The 24,755-nt window shown below is 37.8% G+C and overlaps 2 long non-coding RNA genes and 1 pseudogene across 2 annotated transcripts; 2 read left to right on the top strand and 1 right to left on the bottom strand.

Moving 5' to 3' along the window:
• The first annotated feature begins 3,668 nt into the window (after positions 1–3,668).
• On the top strand, positions 3,669–9,806 carry LOC133688486 (uncharacterized). Its single transcript, XR_009841162.1, has 3 exons — positions 3,669–3,698; positions 8,870–8,961; positions 9,405–9,806. It is a non-coding gene; the product is annotated as an uncharacterized LOC133688486 (long non-coding RNA).
• A 1,658-nt stretch (positions 9,807–11,464) lies between these two features.
• LOC133688201 (glutamate receptor 2.8-like) lies at positions 11,465–20,399 on the top strand (annotated as a pseudogene).
• A 2,029-nt stretch (positions 20,400–22,428) lies between these two features.
• On the bottom strand, positions 22,429–24,306 carry LOC133688290 (uncharacterized). Its single transcript, XR_009841126.1, has 3 exons — positions 24,104–24,306; positions 23,297–23,353; positions 22,429–22,568 (listed from the first exon to the last, which is right to left on the bottom strand). It is a non-coding gene; the product is annotated as an uncharacterized LOC133688290 (long non-coding RNA).
• Positions 24,307–24,755: the final 449 nt, after the last annotated feature.

Genomic DNA, 24,755 nt, shown 5'->3' with positions numbered 1-24,755 from the left:
GAGCAATCCTGGAAAGCAACATTGGGAGGCGGTGAAATGGATCATGAGATACTTAAAAGGTTCATCAGAGACATGTCTTACCTTCACAGCTGGTGGTTTGAAACTTGAAGGTTTTGTAGACGCTGATCTAGCAGGAGATGTTGATAGCAGAAAGAGCACTACAGGATATGTATATACTCTAGGAGGGACTGCTGTTTCCTGGAGTTCGACCTTACAAAAGATCGTCGCTCTTTCAACAACCGAAGCTGAATATGTTGCAGTTTCAGAATCTGCAAAAGAGATAGTATGGCTACAGAGTTTCCTGAAAGAATTGGGCAAGATGAATGAAAAGGGTACTTTGTACAGCGACAGTCAGAGTGCAATCTTCCTTGCCAAGAATCCAGCATTTCACTCCAGGACGAAGCATATTCAGATCAAATATCACTTCATCCGACAATTGCTAGACGAGAAGCAACTACTGCTAGAAAAGGTCTGCGGAAGCAAGAATCCAGCTGACATGTTAACCAAAGGAGTTACACTGGACAAACTGAAGTTGTGTAAAACTTCAGTTGGCCTTCAAGGATAAAAGATAATTTCATTGTTTGTCTCCAAGTGGGAGATTGTTAATATCATAGGGACAAACAATGCCCCACCTCCACTAATGCCTAGTGGGAACACATCACCTTCCACTTAGCATAAAGTGGAGGCATAAATGGTGGCAACTATTTTGCCGTAATTGGTGGCCTTGACTTCTTCCCCCAAGCTTTGGCTATAATTAGACAAAGTGAAGAGTGTTGGTGTGTGAAGAACGCAGAGAAGAGTGAAAACACAGAGAGAAAAACGTGAGAGAGAGAGCTTGAGTTGAGTAGAGAAGATTTTCTCCTCCTCCTTATTTTGTTTGTATTGTTTCTAAGCTTGATTAATACAAACCAGTAGCTCCGTGGAGTAGGCAAGTTGCCGAACCACGTAAATTTGTGTGTTTGAGTTCTGGAATTGCCCAACAAGATTTGCCTAGTGTTGAAGACTGCTTCAGGAATCCAGGAGTCCTGTTTTTTCTATTCTATTATCATCAAATAAATATTGAGCTAGTCTATAGGAACAAATTAGTTACTTAAGATATTATTTTCTGATTTGATGCTTTATTAGAGCATTTCGGTTGATTGTTCTTCCTGTAAATGTAATGAAGTTTTAATGAATAAAATTGCAACTCAAGTCTGTACTACAATAGCAGACTATTATCATAAAATTCTCTCCTGTTTTCTTTTCTTTTCTTCCTTTTATAATCATTAATTGATGTTAGATCAATTTGTATTCAGGGGCATATTAACTGCAAGAAAACACCTCTGCAGCAGCAGGAGGAGATAGCAGCAGCATCAACACAGGATCCTTACCCTCACCAGCAACTGCAGCAGCAGCAGGAGACAGCAACTGCAGCAGCACAGGATACTCACCCTCGTCAGCAAGCAATCTGAATTAACACCTCCAACGGCTACTATTCAGAATGGTAATTAACCATACATGGAAATCATAGTTGTGGCAGATCAAAGATAAATAATAAGGAATCAACAGCTACCTCAACCAACGGCTACTTCTCTTAGAAGGAAACTACAGCTATGGCAGACCTCTTAGAAGGAAACTACAGCTATGGCAGACCTCTTAGAAGGAAACTACAGCTAACTCATATCAGAAACAAATCAATATATATAAATAAGGAATACTGTATTCATAGAAAGAAATATGTGATGACAAGGCAATAGTTAATTACTACTCTATAAATAGAGAACATCCTGTACAAATTTAAGACAGTTCTCACGTTTGTATTCTTGACACAGTAATTACAGTAAATCCATATTCTTCATCTACTGCGTTCCCCTGTTCAGTGTTTTTCTCTGGGCCTACATTAAAAACTGAAGCAAGCTTCTCTCAGATAACCCCTCTTGTTTTTTATGAGGAGAATTATCTACTTTTAGCAGTGAAAATGAAAACTTATTTGGAGGCATTAGATCTTTGAGAAGTTGTTGAAGAAGATTTTGATGTTACTCCATTACCGAATAACCCAACCATGACTTAGATCAAAAGCCACAAAGAAAGAACCAAAGCTTATCATATAATCATCAACTCTATTATACCAGGCTTTAGGTGTTTGCTTTAAACCATAAAGAGCTTTCTTCAGCAAATAATCTTCTTCTCCCTAAACCACAAATTTAGCTGGTTGTTGAACATAAATCTAGAAAGAAAAATAAAAAGATCAAAAGCAAAAGTGTGCTTGTTTGTTGGTGTTTCAACAACCATTTTCACAAAAATCATGTCTCTCAAATCAGCAAAGGATGTCTGGGACTATCTGAAGGACAAATATGTATGAGATGAAAGGATACATGACATGCAAATGCTGAATTTAATAAGAGAATTTGAGCTACAAAGAATGAAAGAATCTGAGACTATCAAGGAGTACTCAAATAAATTGCTTGCTATAGTTAACAAGGTTAAATTACTTGGTACTACATCCACAGACTCCAAAATTGTTGAGAAAATACTGGTTTTAGTGCCTGAAAGATATGAAGAATCAATCACAACTTTGGAGAATATAAAAGATCTATTTAAAATTACAATGACAGAACTTTTGAATGTTTTGAATGTCCTGCAAGCTCAAGAACAACGGAGGCTTATGAGGCCAGATCGTTATGTAGAAGGAGCTTTACCAACCACGCATCAAGATTCTGAAAAGGATAAGAACAAATTCTTCAAGAAAAATCAGGCTTCAAGCAATAAAATTAATGCTAATCAGTTTCAAAACAATGGAAGATCTTTGAAAAAGGGTTATTCACCATGTCAATACTGTGACAAGACAGATCATTCACCATTCAAGTGCTGGAAAAGACTAGATGCAAGGTGCAACAAGTGCAATCAACTTGTGCATGTAGTTGTCATTTCCAAAACCAAACCTAAAAAACAAGAGGCAAATACTGAAGTTGTTGACCAAGATGATGAAGTTTAAATGTTTTTGGCTACTTGTTTTTCAACTAGAGATTCCTCAAATTATTAGCTCATTGACATGATTGCACAAATCACGTGACTTTTGATAAGAGCCTTTTCCGTACATTGCAACCTACAAGAATTTCAAAGGTTTGAATTGGGAATGGTGATTATATAGCAGCAAAGGGAAAAGGAACCATTGCAAAATAAGTTGCCTGTTAGAGAGCAGGTGGTTCCAGTTCTACGTGTTTTTATTTGGAGGGTTGAACTGATTTTAATGGATTTGATTTAATAGTTGGCTGCTCATTTGTTGTAGGTGTAAAAAGATTTGTTTACATCTCTGCTGCTGACTTTGGCTTGGTCAATTACTTGCTGCAAGGTTATTATGAGGGAAAGGTACTAATTTTCATTACTGCTTATTTCAAGTGCTGTATCTAGAATCATGTCACTATAATGCTGATGGCTGGCATGGCACATCTTCATCTTCATTTTTCTGGAAACAAGGACTATTTTCTAAAGCTTTATAAAAACTAGTTTGTATTATATGTAGATACAGTTTGATTTTTATAATACGTTGTTTGATATGAAATAGTTATATCACAAGAAGAATCAACACTTTCAAGTGTGCCTTGATATTTACTTTTCCCTTTTCTTATCATTCTTACCTCATGTAAATTTTTAACTTGTGTTTTGTTTGAAGTAGAAGGCTGCTGAAACAGAGTTGTTGACCAAGTTTGCATATGGAGGTAATTTTTTTCTTTCCATTATTGTAATCTGTACCTTTTATATATCTGTCATTCGTTTTACTTTTTTAGCAACTGAAATCTGAGAAAGCTGTCCTAAAACTTTTGAATTTGGAAAACTGTAAAATTTCCTTCATGTAAAATGCTATTATGATATATTAGTTTCATCCTTTATTTCTTAGTGAAAGTGTTTGAATTAAAAACAGTGAAACAGTAAATAAGATTTCCAGATTTTAATCTGAACAGAGGCTGTTTTCTATTGTTTTATTAGCAAGAAATCTGACAAAAGTGTTTCTTGTAGTTGCTGGAGTTTGAGGTGTTTGAAGTGTGTTTGAATAAACAAGAGAATAGAAGAGAAAACAATATTGATACTGCACTCTTTTATTAAGAATGAATTAAAACAAAATTGCTTAATTGTTGTTAGCAATCTCGTACATATTTATAGAAGCAAATTACAACTGAAAAAGCTAAAATAAAGCCATGATCTGTTAACAAACTAACAGATTAACAAATTCCTATTGACTAGGACAAGCTATTATTATTGCAGGAAAATATAAACTAAAAACAGGATCTTTGACTGCAGCATCTTAAAGCAAACTTCAACACTCCTCCTTGCTTTAAGAAGTGCAAACTCCTAACATTTTCCTTAGATACTCAAACCTACTTACTGGAAGTGGTTTGGTAAATAAGTCAGCAAGTTGATCTTCAGACTTGCAATAAATTAACTTAATATCATCATTTTTCTGCACCTCCCGTAAAAAATAAAGCTTGATGTTGAAGTGCTTAATCTTTCCATGAAATACTGGATTATGAGAGATTGTAATAGCAACTTGATTGTCTACTGAAATCTCTGTTGGTTCTCTTTCCTCCATTGACAAATCACTTAAGATTTTTTGAAGCCATAGAGCTTGGTTTATTGCTGCTGTAGCTGCAATAAATTCTGCTTCAGCCGTGGATTGTGCTACAATCTCTTGCTTCTTTGAACACCAAGAGAAAACTCCAGAACCAAGATTAAAACAATATCCTGAAGTGCTTCTCATATCATCAAGGGAACCAGCCCAATCACTATCTGAAAATCCATACAACTTGAAGCTTTGACACTTCTCAAATTTGACCCCGTAGCTGACAGTCCCTTTAACATACCTCAATATTCTCTTTGCTGCTCTTAAATGTAATTCACTAGCACCATGCATGAAACGAGATAAGAGATATACAGCAAATAGAATATCAGGCCTTGTTGTTGTAAGATACATTGAGCATCCAATCATGCTTCTAAAGTATCCTTCATCAACTTTATCTGCCCCATCATTCTTGCTTAGCTTTTCCTTTTGGTTCATTGGTGTGCTGGTTGCTTTGCACTCTTCCATCTGAAATTTCTTCAATATTTCCTTTGCATATTTTTTCTGGCAGATGAAGACTTCATTCTGGCTTTGCTTGACCTCCATTCCAAGAAAATAAGTCATAAGACCAAGATCGGTCATTTCAAACACATTCATCATTTCTTGTTTGAATTCTTCAACCAGCAATTCATTACTTCCTGTCACTAAAAGGTCATCAACATAAAGAGACACTATAAGAACATCATTGTCTTTTAGTTTGACATACAGAGTGGCCTCAGATAAGCTTTTTACAAAGCCTAAATTTAACAAATGCTCATCAATCCGGCTGTACCAAGCTCTAGGAGCTTGCTTCAGCCCATAGAGAGCCTTTTACAAAAGGAAAACCTTATCCTCTACTCCTTGAATCACAAATCCATCAGGCTGCTCCACATATATTTCTTCTTGTAAAACTCTATTTAAGAAGGCTGATTTTACATCTAACTGAAACACTTTCCAGCCCTTCTGTGTTGAGATTGCTAGCAACAATCTGATTGTGTCCAGTCTAGCAACAGGTGCAAACGTGTCAGAATAATCAACACTAAAAATATGAGCATACCCTTTAACAACAAGCTTGGCCTTGTGTTTGTTGATGGAGTTATCTGCATTCAGCTTCGTTCGATATATCCACTTTACTCCTATAACTTTTCTGCCTTCAGGTCTGTCAACTAATGTCCAGGTATTGTTTTTCTGAATCATTGACAGCTCCTCCTCCATGGCCTTCTTCCATTTGCTGTCTTTGAGTGCCTCTTCATATCCAGCAGGATCATAAAATGCAATGTTGCATCTTTGATAGATGTCTAACAGCAGCCTTGTGCCTCTAACTGGAGGATCATCTTTTAGTTCATTTTGCCACTGAGGAGCTATTCGATCTTCAGAATGAGTGCTCTGTTGAAGGTTCTTCCAGTCCCATTGCTCATCTTCATTGAAGTGTACATCCCTTGTAATTGATATCTTCTTTGTTTGTGGATGATACACTTTGTATGCTTTGGAGACTAAGCTGTATCCCACAAATATGCCTGGAAGTGCTTTCTTATCAAGCTTGTCACGCTTGACCTGAGGAATGTGGACAAAACACACACTGCCAAATACTTTAAGAAAGTTCAGTGAAGGTTTATATCCATACCAGACTTCGAATGGTGTTCTTTCATTTAAAAACTTGGCTGGAAGTCGATTTTGAAGAAAGATTGTTGTATTTCCTGCCTCTGCCCAGAATTCTTTAGGCAACTCCTTGTCATGCAACATACACCTAGCCATCTCCATTACATATCTATTTCTTCTTTCACTAACCCTATTTTGCTCTGGAGTGTAAGGAGTAGTGAGCCGATGTTCAATTCCAGCTTCTTCACAGAATAGATTAAATGTTGCTGAAGTATAGTCCTTCCCATTATCTGATCTTATGCTTTGAATCTTGCAGCCAATCTGATTTTCCACCATCTTCTTGAATTTCCAGAAGATTCCAGCAACCTCTGACTTGAACTTCAAGAAAAAAATCCAGCACATCCTTGAAAAATCGTCAATGAACACAATGTAGTAGAGACTACCTTTCAGTGATGGTGTTCTTTGAGGTCCTGCTACATCTTTGTGAATTAGTTGCAGCTTTTGAGATGCCTTCCAGGAAGATTTAGGAAAAGGCAGCCTCCTTTGTTTGCCAAATTGACAAGCATGACAATTCGGCATTTGATCAGCAAGAGCAGGCAATCCTCTTATCACTTCATTCTTCTTCATTGTCAGCATTCGCTGGAGATGACAATGCCCAAGTCTCTTGTGCCAAGTTTAAGTGATGCTTGTATTTGTGGAATAGGATGTATGCTCCTTCTTAGTTGGAAAAAATGAAAAGCTTTTCCCTTTCATTTTGACTTGTAAAATTTTCTGGCCAGCAGCGTCATATATGAGGCAGCAATGATCTTCAAATATAACTTTGAATCCCTTTTCTATTAGCTGACCCACACTCAGCAAGTTTTGATCAATATCAGGTACGTAAAGAACATCTGAAATAGATTTTGTACCTGAGTTTGTTGTAATTGAAATGGTTCCTCTTCCCTTTGCTGAAATATAGTCACCATTTCCTATTCGAACCTTTATGATTTCAGTGGACTGCAAGTCTTTGAAAAGGGTTCTGTCATATGTCATGTGGTTTGTACAACCACTGTCGATCAGCCAACATTCTGAGGAGCTCTTGGTTGAAAAACAGGTTGCCACAAAAATCTGATCTTCATCATCTTTCTCAGCAATTTAAGCATCTACTTCCCTCATCTGAAATTTATTCTTGCATATAACAGCCTCATGTCCAAGCTGATTACACTTGTTACATTTTGCATCAGGTCTTTTCTAGCATTTGAATGGTGGATGACCTATTCTGCAATAATACTTACAAGGTGGATAGCCTCTATTTGAGTTTCTTCCTTTGCCTTGATTTCGTGCTGGCAGTGGCTTCATTGATTGAAGCCTGAAATTTCTTGATGAATTTCCTTTTGTCCTTGCCGTGGTCCTGATGCTTGGCTGGTAAAGCTCCTTCAGCAATCTAATCTTGCCTCATAAGCCTCTGTTGCTCTTGAGCTTGTAAGGCATTCAATAATTCTGCTAAGGTGATCTTGCACAGATCCTTGGTATTCTCCAAGGTGGTTATGGATGCTTCATATTTCTAAGGTACAATTACTAGGATTTTCTCTACAATTCTGGAGTCAGAGAAACTTGTACCTAGCAGCCTTACCTTGTTGACGATTCCAAGCAATTTATCTGAGTACTCTTTTATGGACTCAGACTCCTTCATCCTCTGTAGTTCAAATTCTCTTATCAAGTTGAGACTTTGCATGCCACGAATTCTTTCATCTCCTGCGTATTCCTTCTTCAAGTAATCCCAAACATCCTTTGCTGATTGAAGTGACATAATTCTGGTGAAAATGGTTGTGGAAACAGCAGCAAATAGACATGCTTTTGCTTTTGATTTCCTTGTTTTTCTCTCTTTGTGGTTTTTGATCTGAGCCACTGTTGGATTATTAGGCAGAGGATGCACTTCATAATCTTCCTCAACAGCTTCCCACAGATCCATAGCATCTAGATAGGTCTCCATCTTCACTGCCCACAGTTGATAGTTTTCTCCATCAAAGATAGGAGAAGATATGTGAGAAAAACTTGTTTCAACCTCCATTACAGGTCCCTTCAAGAAGATAGCTCTGATACCAATTGAAAGTGTTTGAATTAAAAACAGTGAAACAGTAAATAAGATTTCCAGATTTTAATCTGAACAGAGGCTGTTTTCTATTGTTTTATTAGCAAGAAATCTGACAAAAGTATTTCTTGTAGTTGCTGGAGTTTGAGGTGTTTGAAGTGTGTTTGAATAAACAAGAGAATAGAAGAGAAAACAATATTGATACTGCACTCTTTTATTAAGAATGAATTAAAACAAAATTGCTTAATTGTTGTCAGCAATCTCGTACATATTTATAGAAGCAAATTACAACTGAAAAAGCTAAAATAAAGCCATGATCTGTTAACAAACTAACAGATTAACAAATTCCTATTGACTAGGACAAGCTATTATTATTGCAGGAAAATATAAACTAAAAACAGGATCTTTGACTGCAGCATCTTAAAGCAAACTTCAACACTTAGTACTCTTTTCACTGCATTTAATCGTCAAATCTTGCAGTTTAGAATGCTAGTGCATGTATTGGTTAGTATCATAGATCATAAATGTGTTTTTTTTTTTGTAGCTGACAGCGTATTGCTATCTTATATTAATTTGGATTATAGTAACAATAAATCTGATGAAATATGTTTTGTTTCCTTGTTTAGGAGTGGTTCTCCAGCCTGGGTTTATTTATGGAACTCGCAATGTTGGAAGTGTGAAGTTACCTCTTGGTGTAATGGGTTCTCCGTTGGAGATGGTAAGTTCTTGTGCATCCTTGTATATTTACCTAGATTACTAGGTTATCCCAAACAACACTTGAATGACGTAAATCCAATCCTGAAGCTTTTGGCAGATTTAGGTTAGCCAATCAAAGCCATTGCCTCTGCAATCCCCCCCTGTGATGACTTTTCAATTTCTCAATATTTGTGGTCCTTGCAATTCATTCATAGTTTTAGTCCTTCAGCGCTTGAGCAGTCTAGTTTAACTCTTTAAGGGGGTAAATGGAGATCACAACTTGTCTTTTAGGAGCATGCTATGATTCTGCTCACCAGAAATCAAGTTTTGAAGAGTGTTCTGTTGCCGTGTCATCATTTACATGGGAGAAATGCTTGAAATGCGACGAGGAGGATTCACTCATATCATATTTAATCTAGTAATTTGGAGGTTCATTGTAATTTATTAATGGCAATCCCACTGCAGGTTCTCCAACATGCAAAACCACTTAAACAGCTTCCCCTCGTTGGACCCTTGTTCACCCCCCCTGTCAATGTTACTGTCGTGGTGAAAGTTGTAGTAAGGGCGGCAACTGATCCAGTTTTCCCTCCAGGCATCGTGGATGTTTATGGAATACTTCGTTATAGCCAGCAGCAAAGAGCAATATAGATTTGTTGACAGCAATTTCTACTTCTTTTTTTTTCCTTCTTGCTATAGCAATTTCTAACCTTCATTTATAGTTGCTAGTTCAAGGTTTTTTCCCATAAGTTTATGGCACTTCTGTGGTGGATGGTGATTAGGGATCAGCCATTTTAAGTTTGGTTCTTTTAATTTCTTTCAAGGATAGAGACTTTCAGAATCTCAAGAAAAAACTAAAATAATGGCTTATCTCTGACAACATGCAGTTAATAAATAAATTTCCTTTGTAACAGTCAATAGATGGGACTGATTTCTCAATCATTGAACACCAAAACTGGAATTGATGGACTTAATCGTGAATTAATTACTTTAATCAATCCAAACTGACTTTCTGCATCACGCATTAGGTATACAAGCAAGCAATATAGAATTTAAAATCGAAGTTGATATTTTCATACATTTTTCTTTCTGCAGCTATTAATTTATCCTCTTAGCAATCACAATAAATGGAAGAAAATAGTCATCTTGTGATAGGCATCCATCATCAAACCAAATGAAACCCTTGATTAAAATTGAAAGAATGATTTATAAAACAGTTACACACACCACCACCACCACCATTTGGATTATTTTCTTGAAATTTGTTGTGTTAGTCATAATTTTTAAACTATGTCAGGGTTCACCAGGGTTATGGGACAAGTTAGGGCAAGAGGGTCAACCTCAAAACAAAATTAAAAAGGAAAAAAGAATTAAAATGATGATGTTTTGACATTTTTTTTTAAATTAAAGTTTTTTATTTTTTTATTTTTTTCAATCAAAACTAATTTAGTCTTTAAATCAAGCTACCTAACATCCAAAGCACTAGGTGTTGGAGATATCTGAACCGAGGGAGAGCCTACACTTGTTTTTTAAAATCTACGAACATAAGAATATAGTACATAAATAATACTATTTCAATTCAAAACTCTAAATTATTTGGTTAATATGAATCCATATTGACCTCATTTTTTTGTCATCGTTATGTATTTGGGTAAACTGTTGAGAAACACCTCAACCCTTGCAACATGTAGGAACTAGAATTAGCAAGTAGTAGCTAGGAAAAAACTTGATTATTCAATAACTAATCACAAATACTTTGATTTAGTCAAACGTAAACGATGGTGAATTCCGACAGATTTGAGGCGACTAAAACGTCCAAGTGCCTCACAACACGAAACACGCACTTAGCTTTATTTTCATCAACTTCATATACACGTCTTACAAGACGCTAGTGCACTCTTGGTGACTTTTTATTTATTTATGATAAAGGTATTTTAAATTAGTTTATACATTAATTGAAATTAATTTTTTTTGGACAATATTAAAAATACATATCTCACATTTACTTGATATATATATATATATATATATATATATATATATATATATTCAGAAGAATTTAGCTAATTCCTCTTAATACCTTCTATTCGAAAGAATGAATTCTTCTTCAATGTAAAAGTAAATCGCTATCGTAAAATTGTAGCCCCAGGACCCACGTCCAGGTGACCATCTCCAATTTATTAATATGATTTGATTGAAACAATCAAACATGAAATTTCCTAGTAATAACTTCTCCTCTCTTCGAACCAATACGGTGAGGCACCTCCTCAAGAACTTGTCGAAGCTCTTCTCTTTCCTAGTTCTTGATACGCGGTTAAACCGTGTTTTTTTAAATTTTAAATTTTTTTATTAATTTTTTTATATTAATTTTAAAAATAATTTTTTAAAAATAAAAAATATATTATCTTAACATATTTTTAAATAAAAAATACTTTAAACAATCATCACTACCACAATTCTAAAGAAACACGGTTTCACCTTATAAATGACACTTCCTTCCAAGCTTAAACCAAGAAATCTAGCTAGAATCAGCTCAACCATAGGTGGACATCAAGATGATCATGAAAGAATACTCTTTAAATCCTGTTCTATCTTTCTTTCTCTTCCTTTCTTTGATGATTTTGTTCTTAGAAATTGGGGTGGCCCAGAACACAACATCTACAATCCCAGTGAATGTAGGAGTGGTTCTTGACTTGGCTTATTTGGATGCCAATATTGCTTTGAGCTGCATCAACATGGCCCTTTCAGACTTCTATGCCTCTCATGGTGACTACAAAACTAGACTGGTCCTCAACACCAGGGACTCGAAGAAAGATGTTATTGGTGCAGCTGCTGCAGGTTCCCCCTCTCTGCCCCTTCTCTTAATTATCGGCAATCAACACCTTAATTAAGACCAAAGAAGGACACGTTTTATCTAAAGCCTTACCGTGATAATGAAGGACTAGCTGGTTTAACTTTCTGCTAGCAACGATAAGGTCGGTCAAAACACACAAAAGTCTTCATAAATTGTGGCTATCTTACTTTCCAAATTTGCGCCCCCCCAGTCGTCTATCGTGAGCTGTAATATTGTAGAGGTCTCGTAAGCTATTATAGAATATATTTATATAGGAAATATTGTATATAGGAAATATTGTAGACATACTCTTGTGTGGTAACCTCCACCATTACTATTGTATATTGCCCTACCTATATATATAGAAAGGGTTGGCTAACCATCAGGTTAAGCCTCCCAATTATTCTCAACTTGGTATCAGAGCTTTCTGCCGTCAGAACTCTTTTCTTCCTTCCTTCCTTTGCAGCCGGCCCTCTCTTTACTTTCTCTACATGGATTCTACTGCTGCCGCCGGCTTCTCCCTCTCCACAGGTGGTGCAGCACAGCCGGCCAACCCTCCCCAAGCTGCTGCCGCTGGTGCCCTTTCTTCTCCACAGCAGCCTCCACTTGCAGAGCTTGTCTCTGATTCTTCCTCCCAAGTCTCTGCCGTTCCTTTACCTCTCATGGGAACTCACACTACAGCTATTGTTCCTTTAGCGAACACTCACCAAGTTGTTTCGCTAAAGCTTACGAACACAAATTATCTCTATTGGAGAATGCAGATGAAGCCATATCTCCTTGGTCAAGGTGTTTATCACTTTGTTGACGGTTCCGTGCCGTGTCCTCCATCTCATATTTTTGACAGTTCTGCTAGTTCTTCCTCCATTATCAGCCCTTCTTTTCTTCGTTGGAAGCAACAGGATCAACTTATTTTGAGTGCTTTGCTCTCCTCTCTCTCCGTGGATGTGTTGCATCTCGTGGTAGATTGTTCTACTACGCATTGTGTTTGGCGCACTCTTGAGAAAGCGCTTGCCTCTCCGTCTAATTCTCGCATCATGCAACTCCATGGCTCCTTTCAAGACCTTCGGCAAGGTGACTCCTCGGTTAGTCTATATATGCAGCAAGCCAAATCGTTATTTGATGAATTGGCTTCTGCTGGTCGTCCCATGTCTCTTGAAGATTTCAATCTTTATGTGTTTCGTGGCCTTCGTGGCGAGTTCAAAGACTTGGTAACGAGTCTCATAACCAAGGCAGAACCGCTATCCTATGCTGATCTTCACAGCCACCTTCTTACCCATGAATTTCTGCACAAGAACTCTTTCAATTCCATGGCTGCCGCTCCTTCTCTGCTGTCTTCTTCTTCTCTGCCGCAGCAACCACCTCTGCTGCCAACACCACAGTTTTCTGCACACCATGCTATGTCTCATCACAGCTCTAACTTCAACCGCAATAGGGGTCGCTCTAGAGGTAATTGGCGTCCCCACAGCAACCGTTCCACTCCCCAGAACAGGGGCCAATCTGCTGCAGATTGGCGACCAAACCACTGGCAGCAAACCAGGCGAAATTCCAGTGCTGGGCAGTGGTCTGGACAGCAGCATGTACGCTGCCAATTGTGCTTCGGTTTTGGGCACACAGCTCCCCATTGTTCCCAGTTTCGTAGCAGCTCTCCGCAGCCCTCTGCTCATCTTGCGGTTGGGAATATCTCTGCTGCGACTTGGTTCCCCGACACCGGCGCAAATCAACACGTCACACCTGATCTTGGAACTCTGACTGATTCTGCACCCTATCTTGGTAATGATTATTTGCATGTTGGTGACGGTAAGGGCCTTGACATATCCCATATTGGACATACTAAATTACATTCCCCAAAACGCATGTTTACATTATCTAATGTTCTCCATGTGCCTCACATTACCAAACCGTTGTTATCTGTTCAAAAATTCTGTCGTGATAATCATGTTTATTTTGAATTTCACGCTTCTATGTTTTTTGTGAAGGATCTCGTCACCAAGGAAGTTCTCCTTTCCGGTCAGAGTCATGATGGCCTTTATGTCCTCTCCGAGTCTTCTGCCACGTCAGTTCCTCAAACTTTTTGGTCTCCTTGCATCTCCGCGACTGCCGACCTGTGGCATCGTCGTTTGGGTCATCCAACCCCTCGCATTTTCAATTTGTTAGTCTCCGGAAATAAAATCGTATGTACTTCTAGACGTTCTCTTACTCAGTGTCAAGCTTGTCCTTTAGGAAAGTCGTCCCGTTTGTCATTACGACCTACGGGTCACAAAACTTCTGCCCCGCTTGAATTAATTTTTAGTGATGTTTGGGGTCCTGCCCCTATGTTTTCTTCTGATGGCTTCCGCTATTTTGTTATTTTTGTTGATGCGCATACCAAACATATATGGTATTATCCGCTTGTTGCGAAATCTGATGTTTTTTCCACTTTTCAACGTTTTCAAACACTTGTTGAGCGTCAGTTTTCTCTTAAAATTAAATCTGTTCAAACTGATTGGGGCGGTGAATATCGTAAATTAAATAAATTTTTTCAGACCATTGGTATTCATCATCGGTTAATCTGTCCTCATACTCATGAACAAAATGGCACTGTTGAACGTCGTCATCGACATATCGTCGAAACTGGCCTAACCCTTTTAGGCCAGTGTAGTGCCCCATTGCGATTTTGGAACTATGCTTTTGAATCATCGGTCTACCTTATTAATCGCATGCCTACTCTTGTTCTCCAAAATACATCTCCATTTGAGTGTCTGTTTCGACGCACTCCTGATTATAACTTCCTACGTACTTTTGGGTGTCTTTGTTTTCCTTTTTTGCGTCCATATCATGCTCATAAATTAGATTTCCGGTCTTCCCCTTGTGTGTTTTTAGGTTATAGCTCATCTCATCTTGGTTATCGTTGTCTTGACTTAGAGTCTGATCGTATTTATGTCTCCCGTCATGTTCGTTTTCATGAAAATGTCTTTCCTTTTGCGAAGTCTGAACAGGTAACATCCTCACCGGTACCTCCCACCCCACCTACCTATCTTCCATCCTTGCACCCTCCTCCATCTTTTCAGCCTACTACTTACCAAACCAGCCCCAACCACAACCCAATTCTGCCCTCTGCCGCACCCCACCAGCCTACCACTTTGCCCATTGATTCTGCCACCCCTTCATCACCATCCCCCACTACCATACTGTCACCATATGCTTGTCTTTCCAATGATAATTATGCAGGTACAAGTTCTCCATCACCGGATGTGCATGTTCTCAGGTCTGCTGTAACAGAGCAGCCCGGTTCTGCATCAGCTCTTCCCAGTTCTGCAGCAGCCTCACCAGTGTCTACAGTGCCGACCAGTCCCTCCACTGCTTCTCCAGCTGGTCTGCAGCTCTGTGTAGACCTCTCCTCATATCCTCTTCAGCCTCTTCCAGGTACAGGCCCCACTTCTCCATGCCCAGCTGCTCGTCAACATCCCATGGTTCTTCGTCCAAGGCAGCCCAAGACAGCACTGTCCACAGCCACTGCTGCAACCTCTGCTGTCTCCTTCAGCCGGGTAGTTTCTCCCCCCTCTCATGAGCCACTTGTTTTTAATGATGCTAACAGATATGAGGCGTGGCATAGTGCTATGCGTGAGGAAATTCAGGCCTTACATGCAAACCGAACTTGGACCTTAGTGCCGTTTCATCCCTCCATGAATGTTGTTGGTAGTCGGTGGGTATACAAGATTAAACGCAGATCTGATGGCAGCATCGAGAGGTATAAGGCGCGTCTGGTTGCTAGAGGTTTCACTCAGCAAGAAGGTATTGATTTCTCTGAAACCTTTAGTCCAGTCATCAAACAGGCGACCGTCAGATTAGTCTTCTCCATTGCAGTTTCGTGTGGTTGGAAAATTCATCAGCTTGACATCCATAATGCCTTCCTCCATGGTGTTCTTGATGAGGAGGTCTACATGAAACAACCTCCAGGTTTTGTTGATACTGCTCTCCCCTCTCATGTGTGCCGATTGCATAAATCTCTGTATGGTTTAAAACAGGCTCCACGGGCTTGGTACACTCGTCTAAATGATTTCCTGTTATCTATTGGGTTTCGTGCCTCTAAGGTGGATACTTCATTATTTATCTTCTCTGTTGGTGCTGATATTTGCTATCTTCTGGTCTATGTTGATGATATTCTGCTTACGGGTAGTAACTCTCTTCTGCTCCAACGCCTCATTCAGCTACTGAGCTCAGAATTTAAGCTTCGCGACTTGGGTTCTGTTCATTACTTTTTGGGTATTGAGGTTCAGTCTACTAGTATGGGTCTTATGCTTCACCAGCATAAATATATACTTGACATCCTCACTCGGGCTGGTATGTTATCTTGCAAACCAGTTGATACCCCTATCTCTACATCCAAAGCTACCATTCTGCCCGATCCATTGTTTTCTGATGCTACCCGCTTTCGTCAAATTGTGGGTGCTCTTCAGTATCTCACTTTTACGCGCCCAGATATTTGCTTTGCTGTTAACAGAGTCTGTCAGTTTATGCATGCTCCTACAGATTCTCATTGGGCTGCCGTGAAACGCATCTTGCGTTATCTTCGGGGTACGGCATCACATGGCTTACATATCACTCGCAGTTCTTCTTTTGCCTTACATGGTTTTACAGATGCAGATTGGGCAGGCAGTGTTGAGGACAGAAAATCTACGGGTGGTTACCTTGTGTTTTTTGGTCAAACGCCGATTTCGTGGAAATCCGGTAAGCAACGCACAGTTGCTCGCTCTTCTACTGAGGCTGAGTACAAAGCCTTAGCTGATGGCACTGCTGAGGTTATCTGGCTTCAGTATTTATTAACAGATCTCCAGATTCCATCCACTTCTGCTCCTATTATCTGGTGTGACAACCTTGGTGCCACTTATTTGTCTGCGAATCCTGTTTTTCATGCTCGCACTAAACATGTTGAGGTCGATTATCATTTTGTCCGAGATAGAGTTGCAAAGAAGGAAATTCAGATTCGTTTTATTTCCTCCAAGGATCAACTTGCCGATGTCTTCACTAAGCCACTTCCTACTTCTTCGTTTACTGCTTTTCGTTTCAAGCTTCGGGTTGATCCTCCACCCTCAGCTTGAGGGGGCATATTATAGAATATATTTATATAGGAAATATTGTATATAGGAAATATTGTAGACATACTCTTGTGTGGTAACCTCCACCATTACTATTGTATATTGCCCTACCTATATATATAGAAAGGGTTGGCTAACCATCAGGTTAAGCCTCCCAATTATTCTCAACTAGGACTAGCTGGTTTAACTTTCTGCTAGCAACGATAAGGTCGGTCAAAACACACAAAAGTCTTCATAAATTGTGGCTATCTTACTTTCCAAATTTGCGCCCCCCCAGTCGTCTATCGTGAGCTGTAATATTGTAGAGGTCTCGTAAGCTATATAATAGCAATAACATAATAAACATAGAAATTTTAATGAGTGAAAAAAAAAAACAGATATGAACTTTAAATTTATTATTTCAAAATTAATATATAATGATTGTCTTCTCAAAAGATTTGTAAAACATTTAAATAGTAAATCGGTCAGAAAAACCTAAGGAGATAATTTAAAATCCAAAAACATCAAGAAAATTAAAATAGAATTGTAAAAAAGAAAAATCATAGGAAAATAATAAAATTGATCTAAACAGCAACTTTCATCCTTTGCTTGATCGTTCTCGGCTGCAGAAGTCTTTAATTTTTCTAATCTCCTTCCGAAATGCAGCCCTGGACTTGATAAAAAATGTGGAAGTGCAAGCAATCTTAGGGCCAAGAACATCAATGCAAGCCAATTTTGTTATTGACCTTGGAGAAAAAGCTCAGGTGCCAATTATATCTTTTTCTGCAACCAGTCCTTCTCTTACTTCCATCAGGAGTTCATATTTCTTGCGAGCAACACAAAATGATTCAGCTCAAGTGAACGCCATAAGTGCTATAGTTCAAGCCTTTGGATGGAAAGAAGCGGTGCCCATCTACATTGACAATGAATATGGAGAGGGAATCATACCTTATTTAACTGATGCTCTGCAAGAAGTTGATGCTCGAGTGCCCTACCGGAGTGTCATTTCTCCATCGGCCACTGATGATCAAATTGTTGAGGAGCTTTATAAGTTGATGACAATGCAAACTAGAGTTTTCATTGTGCATATGTATCCCTCTCTAGGCACTCGGCTTTTCACCAAAGCAAAAGAGATTGGAATGATGAGTGAAGGCTATGTTTGGATCATGACAGACGGTCTAAGTGTTGATTTCTTGAGTTCACGAAATCATTCGATCACCGATACTATCCAAGGAGTATTGGGTATTAAACCTTATGTTCCAAGAACAAAAGAGCTTGAATATTTTCGAGCTCGGTGGAAAAGGAAATTCCTACGAGATAATCCAAATAAACTTGATGCCGAGTTCAACATTTATGGATTACTGGCCTATGATGCCACTACAGCAGTGGCCTTGGCAGTTGAGAAAGCCGGCACTACAAATTTAGGCTTCCAAAAGGCAAATGTTTCTAGCAATTCATCAACAGATCTTGCAACTCTTGGCATCTCTTTAAATGGTCCAAACATTCTTGGAGCTTTATCGACCACTAGTTTCGAAGGCCTTACAGGAGATTACCTTTTTGTTGATGGGCAGTTGCAATCATCAGCTTTTCAGATAGTTAATGTGAACGGAAATGGAGGAAGAGGGATTGGATTTTGGACGCCAACAGAAGGACTTGTGAAAACACTGAATCCGAGAATAAATAAACGTATGAATTCAACTTCTATTTCCAGAGTTTCAACTGTAATTTTTCCTGGGGATACAACTGAGGTTCCCAAGGGTTGGGAGATTCCCACAAACGAGAAGAAGTTGAAAATAGGAGTGCCTGTGAAGCATGGCTTCAGTGAGTTAGTAGCAGTCACAAAAGATCCTGTTTCCAACACCACAACATTCACCGGATTCTGCGTAGATGTTTTTGATGCTGTAGTCAAAGCATTGCCTTATGCTTTGCCTTATGAGTACATCCCCTTTGCCAACTCTGATGGCGAACCTGCTGGAACTTACAACGATCTGGCCTATCAAGTGTACTTGAAGGTAAGACTTGCTCTCTCCTTTTCTGTTCTTGTAACTATATCAGTTTGAATATCATTCACATTGAAGTATTTTTTGTTTATTGCCAACAGAATTATGATGCCGTGGTTGGAGACATAACTATTGTCTACAACAGGTCGTTGTACATCGACTATACCCTGCCTTTCACAGAAAGTGGTGTCTCCATGATTGTTCCGATTGTAGACAACAACAGCAAAAATGCTTGGGTCTTCATGAAACCTTTGACACGAGACCTTTGGGTGAGCAGTTTTTTGTTCTTTGTTTTCATTGCATTTGTGGTCTGGGTTCTTGAGCACAGAATAAATGAAGATTTTCGAGGGTCAGCTTCAGATCAAGCTGGCACTAGCTTCTGGTTTTCCTTCTCAACTATGGTTTTTGCACAACGTAATCTCCCTTCACTTGTGAATTTTCCTTCTCCTGTTGTACTAGCACTCCATATATAAATACCAAATTGACTTTATATTTATATTTACAGGGGAGAGAGTGGTTAGCAACTTGTCTAGGGCGGTGATAATCATCTGGTGTTTTGTTGTGTTGATCCTCACGCAGAGTTACACAGCCAGTTTAGCAAGCCTACTTACCGTCGAGCAGCTGCAGCCTACAGTTACTGATGTACGTGAGCTCATTAAGAAAGGGGAGTATGTGGGATACCAGAATGGTTCTTTTGTTCTAGGACTCTTGTTAGACTTGGGGTTCGACAAGTCCAAGCTCAAGGTGTATAGTTCTCCAGAAGAATGCCACCATCTTTTCTCCAAAGGAAGTGGATATGGTGGTATTGCTGCAGCTTTCGACGAACTGGCATTTATAAACCTCATTCTGTCAAGATATTGTTCTAAATATACCATGATTGATCCTAAATTTAAAACCGGCGGTTTTGGCTTTGTAAGCTCACTTTCCTATCTTGTTATTTCCATTTACTCTGTGGCTAATAAGTGCATAGTTTCTCACTTATCCTTTCTTTTTGTAACTTCAGGTCTTCCCTAAAGGTTCTCCTCTAGTGGCTGATATATCGAGGGCAATTTTAAATGTGACCGAGGGAGATAAAATGAAGCAAATAGAGGGTGCATGGTTTGGCAAAAAAAGCACTTGTCCAGAATACAGCCCCTCAATTTCATCCAATAGCCTTAGTCTCAAGAGTTTCTGGGGGTTATTTTTAATTGCAGGACTAGCTGCATTGTTAGCTCTCATTATCTTCGTAGTCATGTTTGTTTACCGAGAAAGAAACGTCTTGAGGTCCTCTGATTCCACAGCTTCAATATGGAGTAGAATTGAAAACTTCTTTAGAATTTTCATTCAAAGGGACTCCACATCCAGTACTTTCAGACAAAGTGATCTGAATGATAGAAATGGCATCAGTCTGCCTACTATGTGTGCGCCAAGCCCATCATCCTATTCAGTCGACGCAGAATATCCTGCCAATCGATCTTCTGCAAGCTATTATTCTAGTCCAAATAGGGAAGCACCTCAAGAGCTAGTCATAGATACCGATCAATCAGCTTACCAACCGAAATCAGGAGAGACCGGCAGCTTTGGAACTAGACCATGAAAATAATTGACTTGTAGGTTATCATTTCTCACTTCTCATGACACCAGTAGTCATTAGCATTGTAAAGAAATGGAATTACTGTATTAAAAACACATGTAAGTGAGATTATTTTACTAAGATTTAAGTAGGATTAAACTGGGTTTCAGAAATTGAGCTTCTTTATATTTCTTGCCTTCTGTTTTACTCTTTGAGTTGTGTTACTGAGGAGCATCTGGCATTACCTTCTGTACCTTCATATTTGTGATAGACTTCTTTCCTTTTCTTGCAAGTCCTAACTTAACAAGAACCCAGAGATTTGCCTCGTGTTGAAGACTGCTTCAGGAATCCATGAGTCCTGTTTTTTCTATTCTATTATCACACTACACCATTAAACAGTTTTACCGACGGATTACTTCTGTCGGTGTGAGGCACGAAAACCGTCGTTAATACTTTTACCGATGGCATCGCCGACTGAATAAGTCCGTCGGAGGCATGATCGTTGGCGAAGTATGGCGAAGTATGAGACAACAAAGGAGGTTCAGGATCATCTGCAGAGGTTATTCACACAATCAAATTTTGCAAAGCAGTATCAGTTAGAGAATAACATACGAGCTCTTCACTAGAAGAATATGAGTATTCAGGAGTTCTATTCTGCCATGACAGATCTTTGGGATCAATTGGCTCTTATAGAATTGGCAGAATTAAAGGCATGTGGTGCTTATATTGAGCGTAGAGAATAGTAACGATTGATACAATTTTTAACAGCACTTCGCAGTGATTTCGAAGGACTTAGAGGTTCAATACTGCATCGCTCTCCACTACCTTCTGTTGACTCGGTTGTCAGTGAGTTATTGGCTGAAGAAATACGTTTTCAGTCATATTCTGTAAAGGGTATTCTTTCTGCTTCGAATCCTTCTGTATTAGCAGTACCCTCTAAGCAATTCTCCAATCACCATCATAAGCCTTACATAAGGGTTGGCTTCGACGAGTGCAGTTTCTGTAAGTGGAAAGGTCATTGGAAGGCTCAGTGTCCTAAGTTGAGACAGTAGAATCAAACTTGGAAACCTGACAGCCAGTCACAATCTAATGCTCATAGACCACCTCATGGTTATAAACCACCACACCATAATACCGCAGCAGTAGCTTCCTCATGCTCTATTATCGATCCTAGTACTTTGGTTGAGCAATTTCAAAAGTTTCTCTCCTTGCAGCTACAAGCAGGTCGTATCATTCTGTCTTTATATGTTAATGACATGATTATTATTGGTGATGCCATTGATGGTATTTCAGTTTTGAAGACAGAGTTGGCTAGACGATTTGAAATAAAAGATTTGGGTTATCTTTGATATTTTCTAGGTATAGAGGCAGCATACTCACCTAGAGGTTACCTTTTTTCTCAGTCGAAATATGTTACAGAAATTCTTGAGCGGACTAGATTTACTAATAACAAGACTGCAGATACTCTTATCGAGGTTAACGCAACGTACTCTTCTTTTGATGGCTTACCTTTGATAGATCCTACTTTATACCGTACTGTTGTTGGGAGCTTGGTATATGTAACACCCTCAAATCATAATGTCATAAAATCTCCAAATATTTCTTTACCAATGTCAAGTATTGGGTAATATGTCTAAATTTATGAGATTTTTTTTTTTGAAATTTCGGCAGAGTTTCCTCTATTTTTATTGGTACCAAGTTAACGACAACACTTTTATTATATGTCATTACGACTTCCATCTTAATCCAATCATCCTGGATCACATTCCATTCATCAAACAATAACTCAATACTTATACTTATTAATATATTCAAGTCTCATAATATCAATTAGTAAATCAACATAAATGTACTACCAAAACAACTCCAAAGATAAACAAATTCATCACAAACGTAATAAATGCTAACTAACTACATATATACCTTTAAACTACATAAATACAACATTAAGATTAAGAGTCATATTATATTTATAATAAATCTTATCTTATTATTTTGAAAATGATTTGGTCATACTAACAACTATACATATATATAATACATCCACTACATATTACACCTTCTACTTGATTTTTTTTTGCAACACAAAAGAATTTACACTGAAAGTAAAGACATGAATATTACATTCCAAAATGATAATTCATAAACAGGAGAATTCCTACATCTAATGATCTGCATCACCTCGCGGTGTACCTGTTTCAACAATAACCATATTAATTAACTTACTCGCTATATTAGTCTAATATTAATTAATTACTCTTAACCTTTGAAATTTAATACTTCTACTTCAATCTAACTTAATCCCATACATAGTCTTTTCAAAACTTAAAAATCCAGTTAACTCATCTTAATTACCAAATAAATCTAACACTTCCATATAACTATTCAGAAATTTAGTTTTCCTTCCTCAGTTACCAACAGATCCAGTAATTCCATTCGAATTACCCATCATCTAGCTAACTTCTTTTGTTAGCCAATCAATCCGGTAATTCCATATGAATTACTCCTTATTCGATTAATCTCTTTGTTAACCAATAAACCCGGTAATTCTCTTGATTACCCAAAAATCCGGCTAACCCATTTCGGTTAGCAAAAATCAATCCGGTAATTCCATATGAATTACCTAGTATTCGGCTAATCTCTTTTGTTAGCCAATCAATCTGGTAATTCCATTCGAATTACCCAGCATCCGGCTAATCTCTTTTATTAGCCAAACAATCTAGTAATTCCATATGAATTACCCCATATCTAGTTAACCCCTTTGTTAACCAATAAAACCGGTAATTTCACATAATTTACCGATAATTCACATAATCATAACTCAAATTATTCATTTGCTCCATTCGTTTAATATCAATTAAATAACCAACATAGATAATTAGGGAAACTAAAATTACAAAATAAGGTGACGAATCACCTACCTTCTGTTCGGGATGACCCAGCTCCTCCTGTCTGATAACCAACTTCAGACACAACTCCTGAATCAATCAAGTGTCATTATATCATTAGTCCATCAATATTTTTCTTACGTGCAGAAACACAAAGCACGTAATATTTTTATTTGTAATTTGTTCTAATAAAAATTCATTCTCAAATATAACATCATTATTTTACATACAACCTCATATTTAACTCAAGCTACTTCTTTGCTTACTCTATGTTCATAATTCCTCCATCAAATAATTCTTCTATTCTTTATACCCTCACATCATATTATTTATTTTATCTAAATACTATATTCAAACACAATCTAGACATTTTGTCTTCATATTTTCTTTTAACTAGTTTATTTCTCTTTTAATTTGAATTTACTTATAATTATAATTATTATTATTATTATTTTCTCAACTTAAATGCTATCTCTTCATTTAATCTTTCTCACATTTTCATTTATCATGATTAAACATGATTTTTTTTTTCTAAACATTAACATCAAAACTCATTCTCCTATTTTTCTCCTTCATTTGGCCGAATGTTGTTTCTTTTTCCTCCCCCAAATTTTCTTCATTTACTTGTTATTTCAACTTGTTTTCATTCTATTCCACTTCAATTTCATCATTTTTCCTTCCCCTCCTAATTCCCCCAAATTCACATAAGAACCCTAAATTCAAAAATCTAGGATTTAAGGGAAACTAAGGTAAAATTCCATGAAATTACTTCCTAACTTAATCAAATAAGCTTAGGAAAACATCTAAATCAAACATTAAATCCAAACTTCTCATGCTTACCTATTTCTTTTCTTCCAATTTCTCTTCTCTTCCAAAGTTAGTTGAACTCCCCTTCTCAAATCCTCCTTCCTTCACTTGATTTAGTGTTTTATAGGTTGAACTTGCAAGTTTATAAAGTTATTCTCTCAATTTCCTTATTGTTTTTCCTTACATTTCTCTCTTTCTCTCACGTTATGCTCTGTTTTTCTTTTCCTCTATTTTGTTTCTGCCCATTCGGCAGTTAATAAAAGAGAAGGAGAGCTTATATGTTTTCTTTTCAATAGCTAATCACTATTCTACCCTTAATGAGTATTTTTGCCTCTATTTGACGGTTTTTATTTTTTTGCTAGCACTGCCGAGCTCCATTCATCTTAAAATTTTAACCAGATTTTATTCAATATATTTTAAGGTTCCTCATAAAATTTCAGCTCAATCCCATGGTCGGATTGAAAATTACGTCCAATAACGTAAAACTAGTCGACTTGTGATTTTTCGTAAAATTTCCGAATTTCTCTAAAAATTCTAAAATTTTAACCCAAGATAAGAAATCATATTAGAAGGCTCCACACAAATTTTTAGAATTTTCTGATAACTCAATCAAGAGTTATGAATTTTTTTGTTTTACCTAAAACTAGTCAATTTTTTATTTTTCGCCCGGAGGTTTTACAGTATA

The sequence above is a fragment of the Populus nigra genome, chromosome 3 (assembly GCF_951802175.1).
Source record: "Populus nigra chromosome 3, ddPopNigr1.1, whole genome shotgun sequence".
In the NCBI taxonomy this organism is placed as follows: Eukaryota; Viridiplantae; Streptophyta; class Magnoliopsida; order Malpighiales; family Salicaceae; genus Populus; species Populus nigra.
Note: the sequence above shows the minus strand (reverse complement) of the source record. Positions and strands in the feature narration are given on the sequence as shown.